This window comes from Mustela putorius, unplaced genomic scaffold (assembly GCF_011764305.1).
Source record: "Mustela putorius furo isolate JIRA1106 unplaced genomic scaffold, ASM1176430v1.1 tig00003859_pilon_pilon_pilon, whole genome shotgun sequence".
In the NCBI taxonomy this organism is placed as follows: domain Eukaryota; kingdom Metazoa; phylum Chordata; class Mammalia; order Carnivora; family Mustelidae; genus Mustela; species Mustela putorius.
Window position 1 is genome coordinate 12748433 of NW_025422011.1, and position 24385 is coordinate 12772817.

General features: G+C 43.1%; 1 long non-coding RNA gene across 1 annotated transcript in view; it reads right to left on the reverse strand.

Annotated features, from left to right (window-relative positions):
* Positions 1-24385, reverse strand: part of LOC106006139 — a 69534-nt gene that overhangs the window by 19541 nt on the left and 25608 nt on the right. The window contains exon 2 of the long non-coding RNA XR_006602257.1: positions 20247-20394. This is a non-coding gene — a long non-coding RNA (uncharacterized LOC106006139). The remainder of the gene's footprint in view (positions 1-20246; positions 20395-24385) is intronic.

A 24385-nucleotide genomic window follows, 5' to 3' on the forward strand; every position in this document is an offset into this window, starting at 1 on the left:
CTGAGCTGAGGCAGAGGCTTGACTCACTGAGCCACCCAGACGCCCCAAGAAGGGGACTCTTGAGAAAGAGTGCTCAGGAGCGACATCTATGGGCCATGGGAGAAGCTGCACCACTCGGCACATCCAGGATGCTTAGGCACAGACATGGCCCCTCAGGGTTGGACCCCACTGGGGCAGTGGGATCCTTAACCAGCCTCCCCACAGAATCTGCCATCCTTAGATATAGGATGCCCTAGAAGTGTGGTGGCTTTGGGAAAAGCTGCTCTCTTCATCCAAAAACTCTGTCCTGAGAAGGTCTGAGCTGGAGAACTGTCAGCAGCCAACCTTCAAGGCAGCTGAGGGCATAGGCACTTCAGTCTGGAGGGGCAGTCAGGCAGGGTCCCACAGGGTCCACGCCTCCTTGCAGTTTAGGAAGGTGTTCAAGGTCATCTCATGGCCTGTGGCAGATGTGATCCCTGGTTCTTTTGCCCAGAGTCTCTCAGACCCCATTAGTGTTGGGGAGTCAAGGAAGCACATGGACAGACTATCTCTGGGAATGACAGAATGTGCTTGGGGACCTGAAATAAACACAGAAGCAGCTGACCAGGACCAAAAACAAGTAAATCACAGACGGGCCTTGGCTGCTGTGGTTTACATTCTCTTTATAACTGGCTCAAAGGTAGGTCAATTAAAGATGTTTAAGTAGCCCAAATTCTAAAAATCCAATCCCCTCTAGCAAGCACTTTTTATGGTGTTCATGTCATAATCCATAGGCTAGAACCACAGAATTTTAAAATCAGAAGGGGCCTAACGGATCCACCTCCTTAATTTGGATTGGGGTGGAGTGGAGTCAGTTTGTCAAGGTCATACAGTAAGTTAACAGTTACACACAATGGGATTAGGACCATAAACATGAAAACTGATATCTCAAGCAGAGTCTAGCTGTTTGCCAACTGCAAAGAAATTGTAAAAACAAATTCTTGGCTGAAAACTTGAAAGGATAGGTTTGGAATGTTATCTTAATGCACATTACAATCTTGAAGTTTCTTGCCATATTCTAGATGAAGTACTGTGTTTATATTCTATTCATTTCCATGCAAAATGGCTTCGAAAACTAAATGCCAAGAATTCTCACTGACATTGTTTGGTTCACATTTCTTTGATTATATTTTGCTTCTTTTCTGGAAATACAATATTTTATGATGAAAAGATTCCTTTCCTCCTAGCACTGGAGTTTTTCTCCATATAACTGAAACTAGTTCATAAAGACTGGATGGGGTAGGAAATGTTTAAAGAACCGATTTCAGATTTGAGAGTAAAATCTTATCTTTGAAATTACTTTCGCAGAACCCATCAGACAGAGAGAGCTGTCAGGTTTAAACTGTACCACCAATTTTATGTTAACTTATTATCTGAAGTGCAATTCTCTGGCACATGGTATGTTCAGAACCACAAAGATTAGTACTTAGCCAAAAACAAAAAGGTTTTTAATTTTTCATTACCTCCTCACTGTATACTACCTAGCTGAAGTTAGATGTTTAAAAATCCCATATGGTTGTTCAGCTCTTCAGAGATCTTAACCCTTAACTTTCCATCAGAAAACTTTCTGGACAGTATCTAAAGAAGAGCGGCAGTTAAATATTAGAGTAGAGAGTGCAGAGTCAGGATCCATTCTGCATTGGGTCAAAGCCCAACTTCACCAGCCGTATGACTTTGGGCAAGTTATTGAACCTCTGTAAAATGGGAATCATATTAGCATTTGGGTCTCATGGTTGTCATAAGGATTAAACGAGATAATATATGTGAAATGCGTAGGACAATGTCTATACACAGTAGTGCTCGGTTGATGCCATATCGCTAGAATTTGCTTTTTAAACTACGGAGGATTGTATTTTACAAAAGACAGTGGAAGACACACATTTAAAGTTACGATGAAAAGATGAAAATCTAAAGACACTTAAGGGATGATGTTGAATTTCTGATACTTACAATGGAACTCTTGGATAAAAAAATCATAAGCCTTGTTAGACCATAAATTTTGATTCTAAAGATTCATTCCACAACCCGATATACATAATAAAGAGACAGTAAATGCTCAATTTTTAACCAGAGGTAATTTGACTCTGGAAGCCAAAGAACAATGTTCTCATAGTGAGCTCTAGAAAATCATCCTCAACAGATAGCAAAATGAAATTATGTTGATCGTATTCATCATTATCTGCCCAGTATTTCACACACTGCCACATACAAGGAATTTAATATGTGTGGAATGACTGACTGGTTGACTGTAATAGACAATGCTCTTTAATTCATGGAACTTTATAGAGTTTGAAGGGACTGCTTATGATATAATATGATCTGCTTTGATATGTCACAGATAAGGAGCCAGAGGACATATGACTTAAAACTAATTATGTACTTAGTTGTTAACAGAACTGGAATTCAAAATGTTGACTCTCTGGCTTATGCTCAAATAAGTCATTGTCTTCTGTTGTAAATGTGTCATTAGAAACACCAGTTGCTTGAGATATTCATGGGGTAAAGAGTAGAAGGAGTTGTTGTATAATTGGATAATTTAGGGAACTGCAAACATACACATATTAAACTGTGGATCTCCAACAGGGAGACATAGCACTCCACACAGCATTTTTGAAGCGGGTTTGATAATAACACCCTCTTTGAAGGGAACGTCTTTGGGAGGATGTAGTTTATGAAACACAGAGAAAAAACCTTAGAAGAAGACTGACCAGTGAGCTTCAACATCCTTTAGTAAAGTTCGGCTAGATTTTGTTGATCTGGAAATGTCTTCACTTTATTCTCATTCATGAAATAAAGCTTTTCTGGATATACAGGGGACAGTTTTCCCTTTCAATGCTTTGAATATATTATCTCACTGTCTCTTTGCATTTACTGTTATTAGTAAGTCTGTTAAGAGTCTAATTATCAGTCCTTTGTAGGTGATGTTTCTTTTCTTCCAAGCTGCTTTTAAGATTTTTCTCATTGTCTTTGGTGTTCTCCAGTTTCCCTATAAACTTGTCTAAGGTATAAACTTCCTTTTAATGTATCTTGCTAGGTATATGGCTGTATTTCCTAAATTTTTTTTGTCAGTTTTGAATAATTCTCAGCTACTGTGGCTTCAAATATTATGTCTCTTTCATTTTCTAGTTTCAACTCACTTTTGGGAGTAGAGAGAATATTTGCAGAAAAGCAGTTAGTTTAGTTAAGTGATAACCCACTCTATTAAACAGAGGCTCAGAAAGCCAGGCTGTAGCTTCATCCGGTAGGGAATGGAAAGCCACTGGAAATTTTTCAGTAGAAAAACAACGTAATTCAATCCAGCCTTTATTGGGTGCCTACTACGTACCTCTAAGATGTACTATGTACATCTTAGGCACTGGGATATAAAAATGAATAAAATGCAGAGCTCACCATCTAGCAGTATGACTGAAAACATAACCAGGAAGACTGAGCTAGACCATTACAGTAGTGATCAGACACCAATGTGAAGAAAACAACTATGAAGCTGCAGTAATGGTTCAGGTAAGAGCCCAGGAGGGCCAAAACGAGGCCACTGGTGGTGGGGATGGAAAGGAAGGAGTGGATGGAGAGATCTTATGGAGATCGCATCTGGAGAATATTCTAATTACCCAGATATGGGAAGCAAGGGAAAGGAAAGACCCAGAGATCACCTGAAGATTGTGAACACAAAGAATGGGGAGAACACCACCACTAAAAAAAATGGGAACACCAGGGGCACCTGGATAGCTCAGTTGGTTAAGCATCTGCCTTTGCCTTAGGTCAAGATCCCAGCGTCTTGAGATGGAGCCCCGGGGTGTCAGGCTCCGTGATGCCTGCTTAAGATTCTCTCCCTCCACCCCTCCTCTCCACCCCACCCGGTCATGCATGCTCTCTCTCTCCCTCTCTAAAAAAAAAGAAATAGAAACACCAGGAAGAGGGCTTTGTTTTGGGGGGGGGAGGGATGATGACTTTGGTTGTACACATACTGAATGTGAGATTCCGTGAGTATCCTGGGGGAGGTATCCAGCAGGAAGCTGGGTTTATGAAAACAAAATCAGGGGGAAGTCAGAAATCAGAGTCCGTGGCACAGCAGTCATGGTTTACACCATCTGCCGAAGATGAAATTGCCAAGGGAGAGTGCTGCAAACCACCCCCACCCCGCAAACACACATGTTTCAAATTGCTGGATAAACATGTGAAAATCACATGAGCATCCTTAAAAGAGAGTGAAGCACAAAACAACTATTCTTCCATCCAAAACATCTTGTCCTGTCACAGTGAACGAAATTAGGTCCTTCCAGATCCATTCTTCTGTGTCTTGGGAGCTTTTTCGTCATCAGGGTCGCCAGTTACAACATAGATGTCCCCAGATAATCCATGCGCCTTGATCAGAAGATCCCTGACCCAGCGCGGGTTTACTGGGGTCTTTCCCAGCTAGTGACAGTGGGAATTAGGTTGAAGTGCTGTGGAAGTTAATCTCCTTCTCAGGAGATCAGCAAGAGACAGCAGGACTCTGACTAAAAGTGATCTGGTAACTGACAAAACCACCTTTCAGAGTCTCCTGAGGCCCAGCTACTGGACAAATGCAGGTGCACGTGTGCATGCCCACAGGCGCACACATATACACTCTTACGCACATGTGTTGACCAAATGTGTAGGGTAGGAATGTGGCATAAAGTTCAGCAGGGACAGATCAGCACTGTAACTTCTTTTGACAGTTACAATGTTTGTATGTCAGGTTGGTTGACTAAAATATTACATTGGTTCCCTTTCCCTTCATTCAAACAGACTTCTAGGCTTTGCAGGGCTTTGCTTGGAAAATTTGGGCAGAGCTAAAAATCGGATGCAGCCTCTTGGGATAAAAGGTTTGCACCTTGGTACCCGATGCCACTGAACACTTACAAGATGGCTAAGATGGTAAATTTCACATGATTTTTACCACACCACAATTTTTTAAAAAGTCATTGAATTAAGTACAAAATAATTTTGTTTTGAGACTTCTGACATATGGATGTGATAATAAAAATTACACATAACAATTATGATCTTAAAAAAAGTTTCGTGCCTTGAGGCACCATGACGGATGGTCTGGGGAGGGAGGGCTCAGGAGGATGACTTTGAGAAGTGATGAGTCTAGGAGAAGAGGTCCCCCTCAGGAAGGAGTGCAGATCATCTAGATGGGAGATTTTCTCCCTGCTTCCTGGCAGTGCCTAGATAGGCAGCATCTAGTGGGGAGGGGCTGCATGAGCTCCTAGGGAGGCCCGATCCCAGTCTCACCAATGAGGAGCAGAGTGCTCCTCAGCCTGGAACAGAGGGCAAGGATTTAACCTCTTCTGGACATCACTACTTATCAGCTCCAAGAGCCAGGCTTGGCATGTGGTAGGTGTTCAATAAATATTTGTTGAACAAATGAATAATGATGATAAGGCAGGGCCTTCGTATTGCAAAAGACCTCTGGACTTCTGCCCAAGCCTCTGGATTAAAAAGAGGGAGGTAGATAGTTACCTTTCTCACTAGCCTGGCAAGATGGGACTTGGAGTCAGAGTTAGGTGGGTTTAAGGAAAATAAGAGAGACAATGGTGCACATCTGATAGGCAACTTAAAAACTGACTATTCCCGGCACCCTTTCCCATATGTTATGTGATATGTGTGCAAATAAATTATGCTTGTAACAACATACATTACATAACATAAATAGTAGATTTAGATAAAAACATAAATGATAAATGTTTATTTACTAGCGGAAAAAGAATTTTCAACATGAGCACAAGCAGTGTAAGAGCTATAATTTTGAGGAGAGGTTCCAAAGCTTTCCCCACTGGGGATCTCTTGAGAATCAGACACCCTGCCTGTGGGCAGCCATGGGTATGAGTCAAGTCTAGGATAAACCCGTAGCGCACCTGTCCCATGCAGGCCTTGAGGCCAGGGAGGAGTCTGATGTGCAGCGGAGAGGGAGGGTGGGTGAATGCAGGAGTGGCTCCCACACCCAGCCCTGTCACCCCATGGTCTCAGATTAGTCCTTCAACCTCTCCTGCCAAACAAGTGTCGGGTTTGATGGTCCCTAAGACAGGGCTTGGGTCTGGCCTGCACCCACTTTGTGCAAGCATCCCAGTGTCTGTGGACTGTGTCGTCTAACTGGTCCACTAGCTGCAATATGGTGCTTAAATATTTTCAAAGTCATCCTTACCGTCAGGTCCCTTCCATGTGAGGAGAAGTCTCTTGCAGGTCTGTGGAAGACAGGCAATTTGGCTTTCTAGAAGCAGAAGAGTCACAGGCACTCATCCAAAGCATTAACTTATATGATAATGAATATTACTCCCGATGACTCCAAGAGCAGTTGCCATGAGCTGTATAACAGTCTGCTTATCCTGGCTCTATGCTCCAATTCTCCATTTTCCAACATCCTCTAACTTTTCTCCCTCTACTGTAAAGTAATATGTCCCTTGGCTTCAAAACATGTGGACACCTTCCCACTGATGTGGAAAATAACAGAAGGCTTGAACCCAGAGCACCTGAGGTTCTCCCATGGTGCCTCACTCTTCCTCTTAGAAAGAAAACAAAACACAAAGAGATGTTGCTAAGGTAAGACAATGTCTGGCAGCCTGTGTTCTCTCATCGCATCCTGTCTTCTACCTAGAAAATCCTCTCTACATCCTTTCTCTGGATGAGCTTCTATCCACCCTTCAGTGCCCCAACCTATAGTTACTTTACTTCCATAATATTTGTTACCCCTCCCCCCACAGTTCTAGAAGCTACCATTTTGTGATGTAAGTATTATTTATAAGTCTACTTCCTAACTAGAACTCTTTGAGGGCAGAAATTGGGTTTTGTTCTCTGTGTCCGATTGCCCAGCACGACACCTGGCATGGAGAAGACAGATGTACAAGAAAAGTCATTCATGTCCTAAATAACGCTAAGCCCACTGCCTCCGTGACCCAACCCATAGCTAAGTGAACCAGGAACGCATGTGTCACCCTTGATCTAGACAAATCAGATTTGCTTACAGGATTCTGAACGTAAGAGTCATTAGGGCTAGGAGTCAGAAAGTGTGGCCACTGGGAGGTCACATAAAACTGTGACCTTCAAAGTCCAAACTTGAGACAAGAACTTCGGTGCAGGAAGTTCATTTGGGAGGTCATTTGAGGAAGTACAAGGGAGGATGGGGGAAGGGAGACAGAGAAGGGAGAAAAGCCAATATAAGGTATGTTAATGAGCAGGTTACCACCATGGGAAACTGTGGTTTAACCCCCCACCCCCCAACATGCCCTGAGAAACCATGTGGGCCGTACCTTAGATCCCACTGGAAAACCAGAAGGTTGGGGCGTTTATGCACTGACTTCTAACATCCCCTGCATGGGGATGCACATTCCTGCAGTCCAGCAGCTTGCTTGCTTGCTTTTTTTTTAAATTTTATTTTTTTTAATTGTTTAAAGATTTTTACTTATTTATTTCAGAGGGAGGGAATGAGAGAGCGAGAGCACGAGAAGGGAAGGTCAGAAGGAGAAGCAGACTCCCCACCGAGCAGAGAGCCTGATGAGGGACTTGATCCCGTGACTTGAGCCAAAGTAGTCGCTTAACCAACGAAGCCACCCAGGCACCTCCAGCAAGCTTTCTGGTACAACAACAACAACACGAAACCAAACCACTCTTTGAAAAGCAGAGAGATATGGATACTGGAGGTGGGGAGTTCCATTCCATGGAGACTGACTACCACTACTGCAGGTGAACTCCAAGGTGGGCCTGAGGACCTGGGCAGGACACCAATGACACCTGCTACAAAAACCCAAAGCCAAACCAAGTGATGGAGTAGTGGGAACCAGGAGCCTTACAGACAGGGCTAATCTGGAGAGGGGAGAGTGTGGTAGGGAAGCTGGTGGAGAAGCAGGAGAAGCAGCGAGCACAGCCAGCACACGACCCAGAGGAGAGGCCTGGCCATCACCCCTTCCTAGTAAGCAGCAGCCTGAAGAGCCCCAGCTGGCACAGTCCCCATAGAGATGTGACGCAGGCTTTGCACACCGGCCAATGCTCTTCCAGTCTCTCTTCCATAATTTCTTCCAGCTCCTTCTCATATATTTTTGGTCAACCCTGAGCTTCCCTGACCCATCATGAAGACCCACCTAAGTCAAAGACTCCCCCAACAATATCCCTATTTACCTGCTGAGCTAGACTCTCAGCTTCTTTATCCAATGCGTAGGAGGAACTACAGCTTCCAGAAAAGCTGTATCCTAACATCTAACATGACACTTTGCCCATTATTTCTTTGCAGTAGGTCCAGTGTTATTAGCTATACATTCTGGTCAGCGAGTCTGGGTCAGATCTGTTTGTCAGAACACAAAAGTGATGGCAGAAAGGGAGGTTAGGGCAGGAAAAAAAAAACCAATATATATCATAAGACACGTCCAACTTTGCCAGTGTAGTGAGGAGCTTCACGTCTTGGCTGGGAACAGCCACAGTAGTAAACATTAATGCTCAATGGCTGAGCAGGTCAGAATAGTTTCTCTGCTCTAGATCTCACTGGCTGAGAGCATCTGATGACACTCACCAACTAGGAGAGAAATTGTACATACACTCACCAGATTTTTTGAAGTTTTATTTATTTAAGTAGAACCCAAGGTGGGGCTCAGTCTCATAACCCCGAGATCACGAGTTGCATGCTTTTTTTCCAACTGATCCAGCCAGGCACCCCTAAGCTCACATTTTTATTTTAGAAAATGCCTCAGATGAAAACAGTGCTATAATGATTTGCTATTGAGGAGGGTAATACTAAATCTTAAAGTATTCCCTGATGTTTAATTCTAAGGGATTCTACTCTATCAACAATAAATCCCTTTTACTTAGTCTGAGAAGCTTTCTGTTCCTTTGCCATCAGACAATATTATGTCAATATCATGCCACCTGTATTAGTCAGGAAAACAGAACCAGCATAGGGGGTAGTTTAAGGAATTAGCTCACATGATCCCACAGAATAGCAAGTTCAAAATTTGCAAGGGTAGTCCATTGGTGGGAAACCCAGGGAAAAGGTAGGTGTAGTTTGAATCCAGACAGCCTTCTGGCAGAATTCTTTCTTTCTCAGGGAAAGTCATTCTTCTTTCTCTTAGGTCTTCAACTGACTGGATGAGGCCCACCCACAGTATGGAGGATTATCTACTTCACTCAAAGTCTTCTGAATAAAAAGTCCAAACAAAGTCTACTGACTTTGAGTAAATCTTAACTAAAAATGTAATCTGAACTAAAAAAAAAAAAAATCCTTCATAGAAATGTCTGGAATAATGTTTGACCAAATATCTGGGCACTGCGGCCTAGCTAAGTTGAGACAGAAAATTAACCATCACACTCCCATCTCTGATCCTTAATAGTAGCTGCCTTGAGGACCATGCTTCCAACAATTCTTTTTTTTTTTTTAAATATTTTATTTATTTATTCGACAGAGAGATCACAAGTAGGCAGAGAGGCAGGCAGAGAGAGAGGAAGAGAAGCAGGCCCCCTGCCAAGCAGAGAGCCCGATGCAGCGCTTGATCCCAGAACCCTGGGATCATGACCTGAGCTGAAGGCAGAGGCTTTAACCCACTGAGCCACCCAGGCGCCCCTGCTTCCAACAATTCTGAAGCCACTTCAGACTCAATAGGAAAGGACGCCCAGATGAATGAGTAATGTCTATTGTGAGCATAGACAAGAGGAGAGACAGCTTGTGTCACATATTCACTAGTCCTGTAGTAGAAGTGTAGTTCACGTTTATTGGATGAATGAACAAATGACAAATTCTGTCCATTTTGTCATTAAACCTAGAACTTACCTGCTTTTTTCAAAGATTTTATTTATTCATTTTCCAGAGAGAGAGAGCATAAGCACAGGGAGCAACAGGCAGAGGGAGCAGACTCCCCATCAAACAGGGACCCAGATGCGGGGCTCGATCCCAGAACCCTGGGATCGTGACCTGAACGGAAGGCAGATGCTTAACCAACGGAGCCACCCAGGTGTCCCTAAACCTAGGACTAACCTTGATTCAAACTTCGTTCAAATTGCATTGTTAGACACCAACCAGGCCAGCCGAGCCAATTCCCATGTGCACCTACACGCATGCCCATGAACACTCCCAGCAGCTTTACTAGCAACAGCCCCCAAAATGGAAATAACCTTGACGTCCCCCAACAGTACCTGTAACAGTTCTGTAAATAAAAAAGTACCGTGCCACCATGACTGGCCCACAGTGGATATGAACTTTAGCTCCATACAAAATAGACGAATGGGTCTTACAAATGTAATGGCAAATGAAGCCAGTTACAAAAGAACAGGGCAGGAGTTCCGTTCATATGAAGTTCTAAGATATAAAATTAAACTATTCTATATAGATGCACACCTAGGTGGTAACTAATTATTTTAAAAGGCACAGAAGTGATTCCCATAAACATCACAATTTCAGTTTTCTTGAGGAGCATGGTAGCAGCTTATGGGGGAAAGTTAGCAATATTATATACGCCTTGACTTGGGTGTTAACTTTAAAACAACTTGTTAAATGGCCCTTTTCCCCCCATGTGTTAAACTTCACAAAAACTTTAAAAAAAAAAAAAGTTCCTAAGGTCTCCTTATGCCAACTCCTGAAAAAAGTGAAAATGCAGAGGACATCCCAAACCGCTCACGCACTCCCCATTTAGCCTCTGGCCAAAGAGGCCAGTCACCGACTTTGCAGGCTTCTTCCTCACTAGTATCTACTTCGTATCCTTTTCTATCTTGTGTCTTCTTCCAGAACAAAGGTCTCTATTTTAGTACTGTGAGTAGATGTACAATATAACAAAGTTAACAGTTGAAAGTCCTAAAAAAATTCGTCTTCAGCAAAACTTGCAAAGCAGCTGCTTTGCAAAAAGACGAATGTCACTCATGGGATCAAAAGCCTAGAAGGATTTCGTGGAAAAGTTCAGTGGTGTGTACAGGCAAAGTCGACTCTGAGCAGAAGTCCCCATTAGAGGAGAGAGTGTCCGTCTGTCTCACCATTGGCTGGAAGTGTCATGGATAACTAGATTTTGAAGGACAGAAATCCTGATACAAAGGACAGGCTCTCACGATTCACTTTCCAGGACAGATGCTTAAAATTTGGAATGCATCTTCCAGAAGGTTAGAGAAAAGGCTGAGTGATTTTGAGGGCTGGTGCTGGAGGTTTACTTTAGCCTCTTTTCATAGCTTTTAGTACTTAGAAATTTGTAGTTAAATATGCTGCTTCTTTCTGGGAAACAGACTCAGCCCTGTCCCACCTCTGCGTGGGGAATAACGAATTTCATATGGAAACCCCAAAACCCAGAGAGGAATATGCAATTCTTCAGACACCGCATGTCGGACTGGCTGTCACGGACCCTGGTTTGGGTCAGGCTGTTTAAGAGTCTTTGGAACAAGCCTTTATCTAGAGGGGACATTTTATAGATCCATTAAATCTACATTTTCTCCTGGGCTCCTTTCCCCAACTCCCCTCCACCCCGCTCTAGTCACACACTCTAAAAACCCCCTTAAGCCCCAGAAATAAATCTCTATAAACTGCCAAGTGTTCAATCAGGCTTTTACTGTATCTCTTCGCAATTAGAATAAATTTACGGCTCAGAGAGATGGGGGGAAATATGCAAGGTACTCCTTGGGTAAATACACTGCGGCGAGAAAAGTGGAGGCTCTGTAAAAATTATCTCTGTGAATTCAACAAGAATCAAGGTCACCGAAGCTGCTACATACCAGGGAATGTTAATTAATGGGCCTGCAGCTGGTGGTACCACTTGGCCGCTCGGCTCCAGCTGCTTGCTCCATATTTCTCTCGTTTGTAGGACCATTCTTGGATCAGATCCCATCTCTTTTTTTCCTCCAAGTACAAAAAGTACATAAGTCTCTCCTGGAAGGATGCCAACCTTTCAGAGAACTAAGGAAAGTGTTGTTTCTTAGCTATTTTTATCTCCTTTTTTTAAAGAAAGGACACTCTATCACCTCGGGAGCTGGGTGACTTCCAATCAGCGTTCAAGCTGTGGTCTGAGGTCACCGTTCTGGCACTTTCCGCAGGGAGGTGTCCTGAAGACGGAGAGCAGAGAGGGACACTCGTAACTTCCCTTGCAACTAAAGCAGAAGACACCTGAAAAGATGTCTCCCCTCACCATCTTCTTCATGACAAGGTTTACAGGTTAGGCCAGTCTGAAGGCAAGGTAAAAATGCAACCAGGACAGCTCAGAGATGAAGAAAGAGGGAGACGAGAACAGGAGAAAAGGAGAGAAGCAAAGTCTGACTGAAGAGGCAGAAATTATTTCCAGGGTCAGGGTAGTCTGTTCCATTTACACCTGCTGGGAAGCATGAAATGAGACCAGGTGTGTAAGCCACTGAGCATCCTTAGAAGGGACACGGGCTGCTATTGTTAACCATAATACCAGTTAGCTGAATAACATCAGCAATGAAGTGGAAGTGTTCAACCCGGGCCTCGCCATGTGGTCTGTATTTAGGCAGTGCATTGCTCTGGCCAAGCACGGACTTCAGAGTCAGAAAGATCTGCTGGGTTCAAGTACCTGCTCAACCCCTTAAGTAGCTATGTGAAACTTGGCAGCTGCATTAGGCTTTCAGACCTCAACTTGGTCATCTGTAAAATGGGCTAATGATAGTATCTGCCTCACGTAAGCCCTTTGACAAAGTGCTTGGTACTGAAGTCATCTCAACCCATATTCGTGCTATAATGGGGGCTCTTATCATTGCTTCCATACGTCAGCAAGGGAAAAGTCAGGAGAAGTGTTTCGGGACAAGGGATGGCCTCTCTGGGCAGGTGAAGATAGCTTAGGAAGAACAGTTTTCTAAAGCAGCGGAAGGGGTCCTACTTGCGTCTGTTACAACCAGCCTTGTTTTTCTTCTCATTTGGAAACTTTCTTTCCTTCAGTGTTACACAGTAGAGGGACTGGGCGTTCTTCCACACAATGACAGACATGAAAATCGCGCCCAGAAACAACAGGGCAAAGGCCTGACTCTGCTTCTTTGAGGAATTCTCCAGGTAGTCGTTAACCATCAACTCCAGGCTCAGGGCTCTGGGGACGGCTGCCCCTGTTCCCTGCTAAGGCGGCAGGTCGTCGTCCACTTGGGTCAGCTCCTTTGTGAGGGGAGACCCAGCTTTCTCGAGCCCTTTTTGAAGGAAGGAAGAATGTTCTTAAAAATTGGGAAATGTTCTCCATTACTCCTTCACACTGTAAAATGATATTTGGGCCTTTTAAAAGACTTGGGAAGTTTTGTGAAATTAAGGACTATGGATTTAAAGAAGCCTTGGGGGATTAGATTTTTCCTCCTCTTTGAAGCATTTGAAACAACTTTAATCTGCTTTTAGACTTCTCTCCAATTTGGTATGGCATTCTAGTAGAGTACTGTTGCCTTCCCTGTGGAACTGATACTTCTGTGCCTTTTTTAAAATGCATGAAGAGAAATATTTGGGGCGGAGAACAAAAAAGCTTGAGTTTAAAGAACGAGACCTTTCAAGGCAAAGGGACTACTTCTAAGATGTTTGAAAGACAGTTTAAAATTTGTGTTTTGAGCGTAAGAAAATCAAACAAAGTCTAGTTGTATATGCAACCACAACAGTCTGACTGTTCACATCTTATTTTCTGATTGTTGGTCTTATGATATATATGGTGCTTTACAATGGGAAAAAATTTTAAATACTCTCATGTAATAGTACCACTCTGGGAGGCAGGCATTCTAATCCTTATTTTACCAACAAGAAAACTGGGGCTCAGGGAGTTAAAATTTTGCTTAAAGAAAATGTAATATGTCAAGAATTTCAACTTGGGGTTCAGGGCTTTGAACCCAAGACCTTTTCCACCACATCTCATGACTTTTAACCTCTCATGTGGCCTGGGCAGACCCGGTCAGCTTTCCATGCCTCAGTTTCCTGATCTGTGAGTTGAAAATCATACCACTCTGGCTTCCTTTCAGGGCCTGGAGAATAGATTTTCCAGGATGTCTATCTATCATGTGATCACGATTTCTTGGAATGGTGTACAAGAGTCCGAATGAAACACACTTTGTATTATCCCAGGGGGTGGGGAACCTGGAGAAGCAACAGACAGGAAAGAGGGGCACACACTTGTTCGCCTGGGGCCTTAATTCCCTGAAGCTATCAAAGAGGAGATAAGGGTATTATCAAAGTATGTGAAAACTCAACAGCTATGCAAGTCCAGAAGAACAGGGGCGCCTGCGTGGCTTAGTCTTAAGCGTCTGCTTTCTGCTCAGGTCATGATCTCAGGGTCCTGGGATCGAGCCCCGCATTGGGGTCCTGCTCAGCGGGAATCTTGTTTCTCCCTCTCCTACTCCCCTGTCTGTGTTCCCTTTCTGTCAAATAAATAAATAAAAGCTTTAAAAAAAAAAAGTCCAGAAGAATATATAGTTTTGAAATATCTAGGAAAATATTATATTCTCCTTTTTATTTATTTATAACAAGTGTATCTACTCATTGTCAAAATAATCAATAGAAAAGTGCAGAATTAGAAAGTGCAATCCTTCCTTCAACGGTTCCTTCTCTGTCTCACTTGCTAGACTCCTCACTTTTAAGTCTGTTTATCTCCTAAAATTTTTTTCATTCAAATACTGTGTATGGGTGTGTTCACATCACTTTCTTCAGATTCACATATGTATTTTCTACAGATTTACATATGTATTTTTAAGAACACATATTGTTCTTCTAACTTGCCTTTTTAAAATTTTACAGTGTATCATACATACCTTTCACTTCCACGCCCCCAGCTTTATTGAAGTACACCTGACAAATAAAAATTGTATATATTTGTGGTGTTGAACACACTTTGTTTTGATCTATGTGTACATTGTGAAAGGATTACCACAATCAAGCTATTTAACATATCACCTCATAGAGTTACTATTGTGGTGAGAAGATCTATTCTCTTTGCAAATTTCAAGAATGCAATACAGTACTACTAACTCTAGCCATCATGTTGTCCATTAGATCTCCAGAACTTATTCATCCTGCCATAGCTAAACCTTTGACCAACATCTTCCTGTTTCCTCCAAAGTCTGGCCTCTGATAACCCCATTCCAATCTCTGCTTTTATGCACGCAACATCTTGAGACACCTCTCATTCTTTTTTTTTTTTTAAGATTTTATTTATTTATTTGACAGACAGAGATCACAAGTAGGCAGAGAGGCAAGCAGAGAGAGAGGGGGAAGCAGGCTTCTCGCTGAGCAGAGAGCCCGACGCGGAGCTCGATCCCAGGACCCCGAGATCATGACCCAAGCTGAAGGCAGAGGCCCTAACACACTGAGCCAGCCAGGTGCCCCTCTTTTTTTTTTTTTTTCCTTAAGGATTTATTTATTTATATTAGAGAGAAAGCGTAAGCCAGCAGAGGGAGAAAGAGAGGGAGAGAAACCAACTCACCACTGAGCATGGAGCCAGATCCCCCAACCCGGAGATTATGACCTGAGTGGAAATCAAGAGTCAGACCCTCAATCAACTGAGCCACCCAGGCGTCCCCAAGACCTTTCTCTCTTTTTAAAGCATGAAGAGAGTTTCATTGTATGGATATGTCATAGTTGAGTTTACTCCCTTCCTACAGATGAAGATAGAGATTACTTCTGTTTTGCTTTTTTTTTTTTTTTTAGCTATTACAAATAATGCTTAGGCCTAGAAAACAATTTAGGGATAAATAGGCTAGGACAAACTTGGGAAAGAAAGATATAACAAAACCCTTACCAGTGAGCACCATGTGGGGCACCTGAGACAAGCAGGCCCTTCTCATCTCAGTTTAGTGCCTTGTTATTTCAGATCAAGAGCCAAAGAAAGAACCAGGCTGGAGGCAGGAGGGTGTGTGACGAGGTAAAGACAGGAAAAAAAAAAATGCACAGCAGCATTTCTGAGAAGTTGTTCAATTTGAACTACGTGTACATCTTAAAGAGAACTAAGAAGCAAGTGTATAGGAACCCTGTGGAGAAACCACAGGACATGTAAGGAGCATTGTCTATGAAGCTCAGATTGATGGCATTTTAAGAAAGAAAATGATGGTGACAGTGAGAAAATGTTTGGGCGTTTAGTCTCTCATGTCAGTTCCCATAGGACAGGGGCTGGATCTTCTTCCTCTGTAGCCTTGATACTTGGCATAATTCCTGAGAAGTAAAAGTGTTAATAAGATACTCGAAGAAAAGCAAAGGATACTACCCTCAGGAGGACCAAGTCTTTTGGACATGAGCCAGCAGAATCTACCTGAATGTAGATAAGTCTTGATCTGTGACTTTAAAAAATTATTTTATAAAACGCTAAAACATTTAGCTTAAGCTGAGAAGCAAAAGATTTTTAAAAAGGTGTCACTAAAAGCCTCTGTTAACTTAGTTTACAGAACATATTTCTCTGTGTACTCTTGTGTTTCATTCATTGCCTGCTCAAAAATACATAACGAGTTAAGGTGTACCTGAACTGGTCATTGAATTTTTTTTTTAAAAGATTTTATTTATTTATTTGACAGACAGAGATCAAAAGTAGGCAGGGAGGCAAGCGGGGGGGGGGGGGGAGCAGGCTCCCTGCTGAGAAGAGACCCTGATGCGGGGCTCAATCCCAGGACCCTGGGATCATGACTTGAGCCGAAGGCAGAGGCTTTAACCTACTGAGCCACCCAGGCGCCCCTGATCACTGAATTTTTTTAAATTATTTTTTAAACTTGACCTCATTTTTCTTGAACCTATCACTGAATTGTTTTGTGTCTAGTTGCCAGCTGTGTCAGTGGGCTGGTTTCTGCCTCTTGGCCTCAAGATTCATGTTCCTAAGTGAAGTAAAAAGGATCAAGTGACCCATGGCCTGTCTCCCATCTTGTTAACAGAGAATTCAGGGAGATGTTTAAGACATAATCCTCTGTGTGATGGTCCTATTAACTGGCTAACTAGGGTCCAATCAACCGAAGTCTCAGATAACTAGATGTGTGTGTGTACATTCCTTATGATATTATTATGAAGAAAAGGCTAAGGGAAAGATAAGCAGACAGGGGAGCCTGGGTGGCTCAGTGGGTTAAGTCTCTGCCTTCAGCTCAGGTCATGATCTCAGGGTCCTGGGATCGAGCCTGGCATCAGGCTTTCTGCTCAGCAGAAAGCCTGCTTCCCCCTCTCTCTCTGCCTGCCTCCCTGCCTACTTGTGATCTCCGTCTGCCAAATAAATAAATAAAATCTTAAAAAAAAAAAAAACGATAAGCAGACGGATATGAAGGGATTCACTTTTTAAAAAAGAAAAGAGCGAGCTTAGACACCCTCACCTTCTACAACAGGGTCAGTAAATTACCAAAAATTTGCTAAAGGGAAGATTGTCAACCCTGTTCGCCATTGTTTGAATTCTCCAGAACAGTAACCCATACTCATCATAATGACCTCGACACACTAGGGGAAGAAAGACTCAATTGAACTGAGTAGCACTGCTCGTATTATATTCCAATTCTCCATATATTCATTCACTCAGTAAGCATGAGCAGAAACAGTAGGTAATCAGGAAGACCACTCTCTAGTCATTCTGAATCAGCAGGATTGTTCTGTTGAGCTTTTTAATCACTTCTGTTCTCAATTCAACCTTGAATCCTTCCTCCCCACCTCGGCAGAAGCTCTAGTTCTTGTTGAGACAGGCTTCAGAGGACTCTGAATAGTTTGTGGATAAAACTATCTGGTGGAGGGGCGCTTGGGTGGCTCAGTGAGTTAGAGTCTCTGCCTTGGGCTCAGGTCATAATCCCAGGGTCCTGGAATCGAGCCCTGCATCGGGCTCTCTGCTCAGCGGGGAGCCTACTTCCCCCTCTCTCTCTGCCCTGCTTCTCTGCCTACTTGTGATCTCTGTCTGTCAAATAAATAAATAAAATCTTAAAAAAAAAAAAAAAAGAACTATCTGCTGGGAGGGACCCACCAGCCTTGTGAGAGAGGAGGAATGATCTGTGTAGAAGGACATTTTTAGAACCGTCTTTTAGCAGCGTGACTCTGAATGTGGAAAAATATACTGAGGGCTGCCATCTTGTGTTCTGGGTCTTCATTACTATATTGCTGTCTGACTCGGCTTCAGCTTCTTTATCATAAAATAAAAGAGTTCACTTAGGTGATGGTGCCATGGAGATAAATACCTTCTACTAACACATGTAATAGGAATGTTGATAAAGCCACATCAAGATAAGTTTCTAAAATCTTAAAGATTTATGATTCTTTATAGAGATGTCCCCTCCCCCCTCCCCAGGAAATTCCAAGGGCACTTATTTTTTTTTTTAAGATTTTATTTATTTATTTGACAGAGATCACAAGTAGGCAGAGAGGCAGGCAGAGAGAGGAAGGGAAGCAGGCTTCCTGCTGAGCAGAGAGCCCGACATGGGGCTCAATCCCAGGACCCTGGGATCATGACCTGAGCCAAAAGCCAAGGCTTAACCCACTGAGCCACCCAGGCGCCCGTAAGGACACTTGTTTTAGACACCAGTCCTAAGGGTATGTTCCCACCTCCCTCACCCCCTCCCCTCAATGAGGCATTCCTTATACTCAGGGATTCTGGAAAGAGCCTCTCCCTTCTAAATTAGATCAACTGTAAACCTTGTCTTTCCTGAAGGTCATGAGAGCCTGGAGTTTGTGTCGGGGACTCAGAGCTATAAACCTGACATATGGTCCTATGCCAGCAGTAACATTCTTATTGCTCTGCCCAAAAAATCTTTGTAGCTCCCTGAGCTCAGGGAGACCCACCTGCTTTAGCCCATCTGATGGTGAGGCCTATCTTCCTTCAGCCAACTTAGGGTCCCTCAAAGCGAAGTCCTTCACAGGGCTATTCATTGGGATTCCAAATTGAAGCTGATTTTGGCCTGGACTGAAGCCATCACCAATTTAGAGGAGTGAAGAAAGCCTCAGCTGCAGGTCTCTTAACCAGTCTCTGTGAGGCAGGTAATGTGTCATGACACCCTTTGGTAAAGATGAGTTTTCTGAACCGGCTCTGGAGTTCCTGGAATTGGTTCTCTAATCTGGTTAGAGTTAAAGGCACTGATAGTCCGTGGTGTGTTGTGGAAATAGAGATACACAAAGCATCCGTGCTCCTAAGTTATTTAGGTGATCCTAAATATTGACAAAAGGCAATGTCCCGGGTGCCCACATAATATGCTTCTCCAAAGATAATCCGTGGCTGGCTCTTATAGGAAAGAGTTATGCTCCCCTCGCTCCCTTTCCTGTTACTACAGAGACTTATCGCTGACCTGAAGAATGTGGCTTTGGAAATGGTTGGTTTGGCTTTGTGGGTGGCTGAAAGCCCCTGGGGCTGGGAGCAGCCGCTTGGAGTAAGTGCGCGCTGTGTCACTTGGCCAGAAGAGATCTCATGAGGCAACGTGAAATGGTGTCTGTTTGGGTCATTTTTTTCTTTTCCTTGCCTCACTGTCCCATTTTTAAGACTTAACGTAATAAAAACAACCATGACAACAGTGATCATTCACATGGCCTTTAGTATGTGCCAGGCACAGAGCTCTCAGGCCGTAGCAGATTCTTGTATTTCATTTTTACAATGACACGACGAGGTAGGTATTATTATTAACCCCATTTTACAGGTAGGGAAACGGAGGCAAATCCAAATAGGTAATGGACAAGGAGCCAGGTATGGAAGCCAGGAAGTCTGGCTGCAGAGCCTAGGCTCTCGGTGCACTTGAATGACCCATCGGTCCGGTCTGTGTTGCAACCTCCCTAAGCCACTCAGTGGTGCTATGATCTTGGACTGGACCCTAAAACTCTTCGAGCCTCTGCCTCTGAATCTTAATGGGGAATAAGAACAGCTTCGGTCCGATGCAATTGCTGTGAGCCCGAAGTCAGATGCAAAGGGCTCAGTCTGGGGCCTGTACATCATAAGGGCTCAGTAACTGGGCTTCGCATTTACTAAGACACCAACATACCATGGGCACAGTCAGCTCAGCCCAGCTATGACATCAGTGATGGAAGGATACTGTGCTTGGTAGTGGGTAAGCGGGTGACTGCAACACTGTGGGACAGAGAGCTCTGGACGCAAGAGTACCAGGCAGAGAATAAGGACACTCGGGCAAAATGGGTGTGCTTCCAAAACAGCTTAGAAAAGTTTTGCTTTGGGGAAAAGATTTAGTGCACCTTGTTCTAGAAAGGGGAGTCAAGTGACTAGGAGAGACTACAAATTGGTTCGGCTCCGTAGACAGACTGGCTGTCTCCCCTCCCTTCCACCCTGACACCAGTCACCTCTGATGTGCCACGAAGAGACTCTCCCCTGTAGAGATCCTCTGAGTCCCAATTAATGACCTACCTGAGGAAGCGTCTTGATTTCAGGAGGAGACACTGAGAAGTGAGGGAACGAAGCCCACATATGCCAGCCTGGGTTTGAGTTATGGGAGGTCACGGGTCAGCAGTCCAGGCTGGAGGCAGTTCGCTAAACTAACCAACGTAAAAGAGACCTGCAGGAAGGGAACAAAGAAAAATTGTATCAAAAATTAAAATTAGGGGTGCCTGGCTCAGTGGGTTAAAGCCTCTGCCTTTGGCTCAGGTCGTGATCCCGGGGTCCTGGGATCGAGGCCCACATTGGACTCTCTGATCCGCTGGGAGCCTGCTTTCTTCTCTCCCTCTCTCTCTGCCTACTCGTGATCTCTGTCTGTCAAATAAATAAATAAAATCTTTTTTAAAAAAATTAAAATTAGGGGTGCCTGGGTGGCTCAGTGGGTTAAGCCTCTGCCTTTGGCTCAGGTCATGATCTCAGGGTCCTGGGATCTAGCTCTGCATCGGGCTCTCTGCTCGGCAGGGAGCCTGTTTCCTCCCCCCGCCCCCGCCTGCCTCTCTGCCTACTTGTAATCTCTGTCTGTCAAATAAATAAATAAAATCTTAAAAATTTAAATTTAAATATATCTGTGCAGTGGAATATTATCCGACCACAAAAAGCAGTGAAGTTCTGATGCATGCTACTTCAGGGATGAACCTTGAAAACATTATGCTGGGTGAAAGAAGCCAGGCACACTGGACTCTTTCTTGTATCCTGTTGTAGGATTCCATACATAGGCACCCTTCATATACGTCGAATCATATAATGTGTGGAAAGGAGATTAGTTATTGCAGGGGAGGGAAAATGACCCGATGGGTGTGAGGTTTCCTTTTGGCTGATGAAAATGTTTGGAATCGTATAATGTTGATGGTTGCACAATACTGTGAATAAACTAAAAACACCACTGAATTGTGTGCTCAAGAAAGTAAAAGTGATGTTTTATGTTAAGTGAGTTTTATTCCAAATAAAAAATTAAGCAATAAACTCTCACATTCTAAAACAAAAATATCTAAAAGATATGAAATAGTCATTGATGGACGTTTTGGTGTTTTGCAGATTTTGGCTAGGGCGAATAAAGCTGTTATGAATACTCCTGTTCGGGTTCTTTCATTTCTGGGGGATACGTGCCCAGGGATTAATTGCTGGGTCATATGGAAAGTCTATGTTCAGTTTTTTAAGAAATTGCCAACCTGTTCTCCAAAGTCACTGTACCATTTTACGTTCCCACCAGCCACGTACAAGAGATCTGGTTTCTCTGATTCCCTGTGAGCATTTGGCATTGTCACTATTTTCACTTTAGCTCTCTCAGTAGGTGTGTTGTGGTATCTGGTCATGGTCAAATGCATTCCTCTCATGGCTGGTAACTTTGAAGACCTTTTCTCGAGCTTTTTTGCCCTCTGTATGCCCTCTTCAATGACATGTCTCTTATAGGCTGCCCATTTTCTAATTCAATTCTTTGTTTTTACTCTCAACCTTCAAGCATTCTTTGTATGTTCTAGGTACAAATCCTTTGTCAGACGTGTGGTTTGCAAATGGTATTTTCTCCCAGTCCACGGCTTGTCTTTTCATCCTCTTTACATAGTCTTTCACACAGCAAAAGCTTTGAATTCTTCTGAAGTGTAATTTATACCTTTTTTTGATGGATTGTGATTTTTGGTGTCGGGTCTAAGACTCTTCATCGAGCCTGAGACTTACTTTTTGAAAGAACATTTTTTTTTTCTAAGTCTAAAAAGACATACCTATTGTAGACCATTTGGAATAGAAAGAAAAGCTCAATGGAGAAAGTTAAAATCACTAATAAAGTCAGCATCCAGAAATATGTTTGGTATTAGATGCCAGGACTCACAACTTAATAAAAATGTCACCTCCTTTATAATGGGAAAACAGAACCCTCCAAGAGTAAACTGCTCTATTGAGTACCAACCCGAGTGCTCATGAAAGGTGCTTCTCTTAATGCCAAGATCAGCTGTGGGAGTTGCCATTCAGAAAAGGCTAAGAACTACTGACCCAAACAGTGAAACTCGTGTTTATGAACCACAGCTGTTAGTCACAGACTGTAATTGCTCCACCAGATAAAGAAGCTATTTAGGAGAGCAGGTTGCTATAGCTGAAAAGAAACAGAAAATAGACTTTAGGAAATCACAGGATGGTAACTAAGGGGAATGTCAGGTTTGAAGGTGGAACGGATCTCTGGGTATTCATCCACCTGCGCCAGGCTGATCTTGCACAAGGAGGACCAGCGCTGGCTGATGTTCTGTTTTGTTGGAGGGAAACCGGTGGAGGTTCTCTTTTTCATGTCCTGGTAGGTGGGGGCCTCTGATGGCTAGAATCCTCCAGCGGGCCCACTTCTGGGCACCTGGAGCTTTGCCTCTTGCCCCGCCCCCTCCCCTGCCCGACGTGGTGATGACGCAGTAACAGTTGTGATCAGAGCGGGAACTCCCAACAGTACTCACCCCTACTCTTACCCCACCCCCTCCACACAACAGATGTGAGCAAATCTTCAAACTAAGCATTAGACGGATTTCATTGCGCCCTATGCATCACCACCAACCTCCCGAGAAATTGATATTTTATGAAAGGGCATTTTGTGGGCCTCCTAGGTGGCTCAGTCAGTTAAGCCTCCGATTCTTGGTTTTGGTGCAAGTTAGGATCTCGGGATCAGGAGATCGAGCCCTGGGGCTCCCTGTTGAGCAGGGAGTCTGCTTCCCCTCTTTCTCCTCCTGCCCCTCTCCCGTGCACCTGCTTTTTCTCTCTCTCAAGTAAATAAATAAATCTAAGAAAGAAAGAAAGAACAGTTTAAGAGAAACTTGCTGTTTAAATTGTTCAGTGACGTTAGGAAACAACCCTGAATGTGATTTGGTCAGCCTAGATTTTCAAACATTTTCAAACATCTAGTCTATACTCATTGAGTCTGCTTGAGTTTCTCTCTCCTTCACCCTCTGCCCCTTCCCCCCAGTAAATAAATAAATATTATTAAAAATGTAGATTAAAAGTTAATTTTATGGTGAAAATTGCAACCTAAATGTCCACTGATTTCAATTATGATAGACCCATACAAAAGGTCGGCATTTACTGTCATGGAAAGGTGCCTACATATATTGAGTTTCTAGTTTTTAAAGGTCAATTATAAATTAACAATAGAATTTTATTCTATTTTTAAAGAGGCATTGAGAAAGAAATATAATAAGATATTATCCATGGTAATCTCCAGATGATTAAGTTATAGAGAATTTTATTTCCTTTTTATTTTTTCTTGAGTTTTCTAAATCTAATTGCACTGAAATTATATCGCATTAAGAATCGGAAAGAAAGAAAACTAATTCCCAACAATGGTCATAGGGTCGCCGTGTTAAACAGAACTATACATCTAGTTCACAATTGTATTTACTCGTTTTATAAGGTAAGGTATAAAAACTCATATTTTAAAATATTCAAAAGGGACAAGGAGTATAAATAAAGTGAAAAATAAGAATGCTCTTGTGAATCTCGTGTAATTATTGTCAACAAAAATATATATATATTGAAAGCAGAAATTGAATAGTGAGCAGATCTGAAATGCAGAAGCTAGTGTGAAGAGGGATGAGACAACCTTGAAGACAAGCGAGCGAAATTTACCAGCCTCCTGCCAGCCACCCCTCAGCCCACTCCCAGACATCCCCTCATAATCACATTGCCCTTCTAATAAGGGAAATCACCTTCTTTATACTCTGAGCACGTGGGTTCCAACAGACATGGACACCTAGTCAGGCATGCAAATTAGCCTGGACCCTAAAACCCAAATGAATCAAGTCAGATTCAAATTACATTACACATTTGGGTGATAAGTCACAGAAGCAGCAGGCACTGCTCCTGGGTGTGTGGAAGGCTTTTCCTCTCTCCTGGGCCCTCTCACCCACAATTTGTTTATTTAAGAATTGACTCCCCAACCTCCAGGCTTTGACTTCAATGTCAGTTGCTCAGAGAAGAGAAAAATTGGCTTGGCAAAATTGGCCCAGCCCCTTGCTTTGTTCTCCATCATCAGCCCTGATCATATCCTGGGGAGCACTTACTACAATTTGTGATTTTTTTTTTAATTTATTATTATTTTTTTTTTATTAAAAAAAATTTTTTTTAAAAAGATTTATTTATTTGTC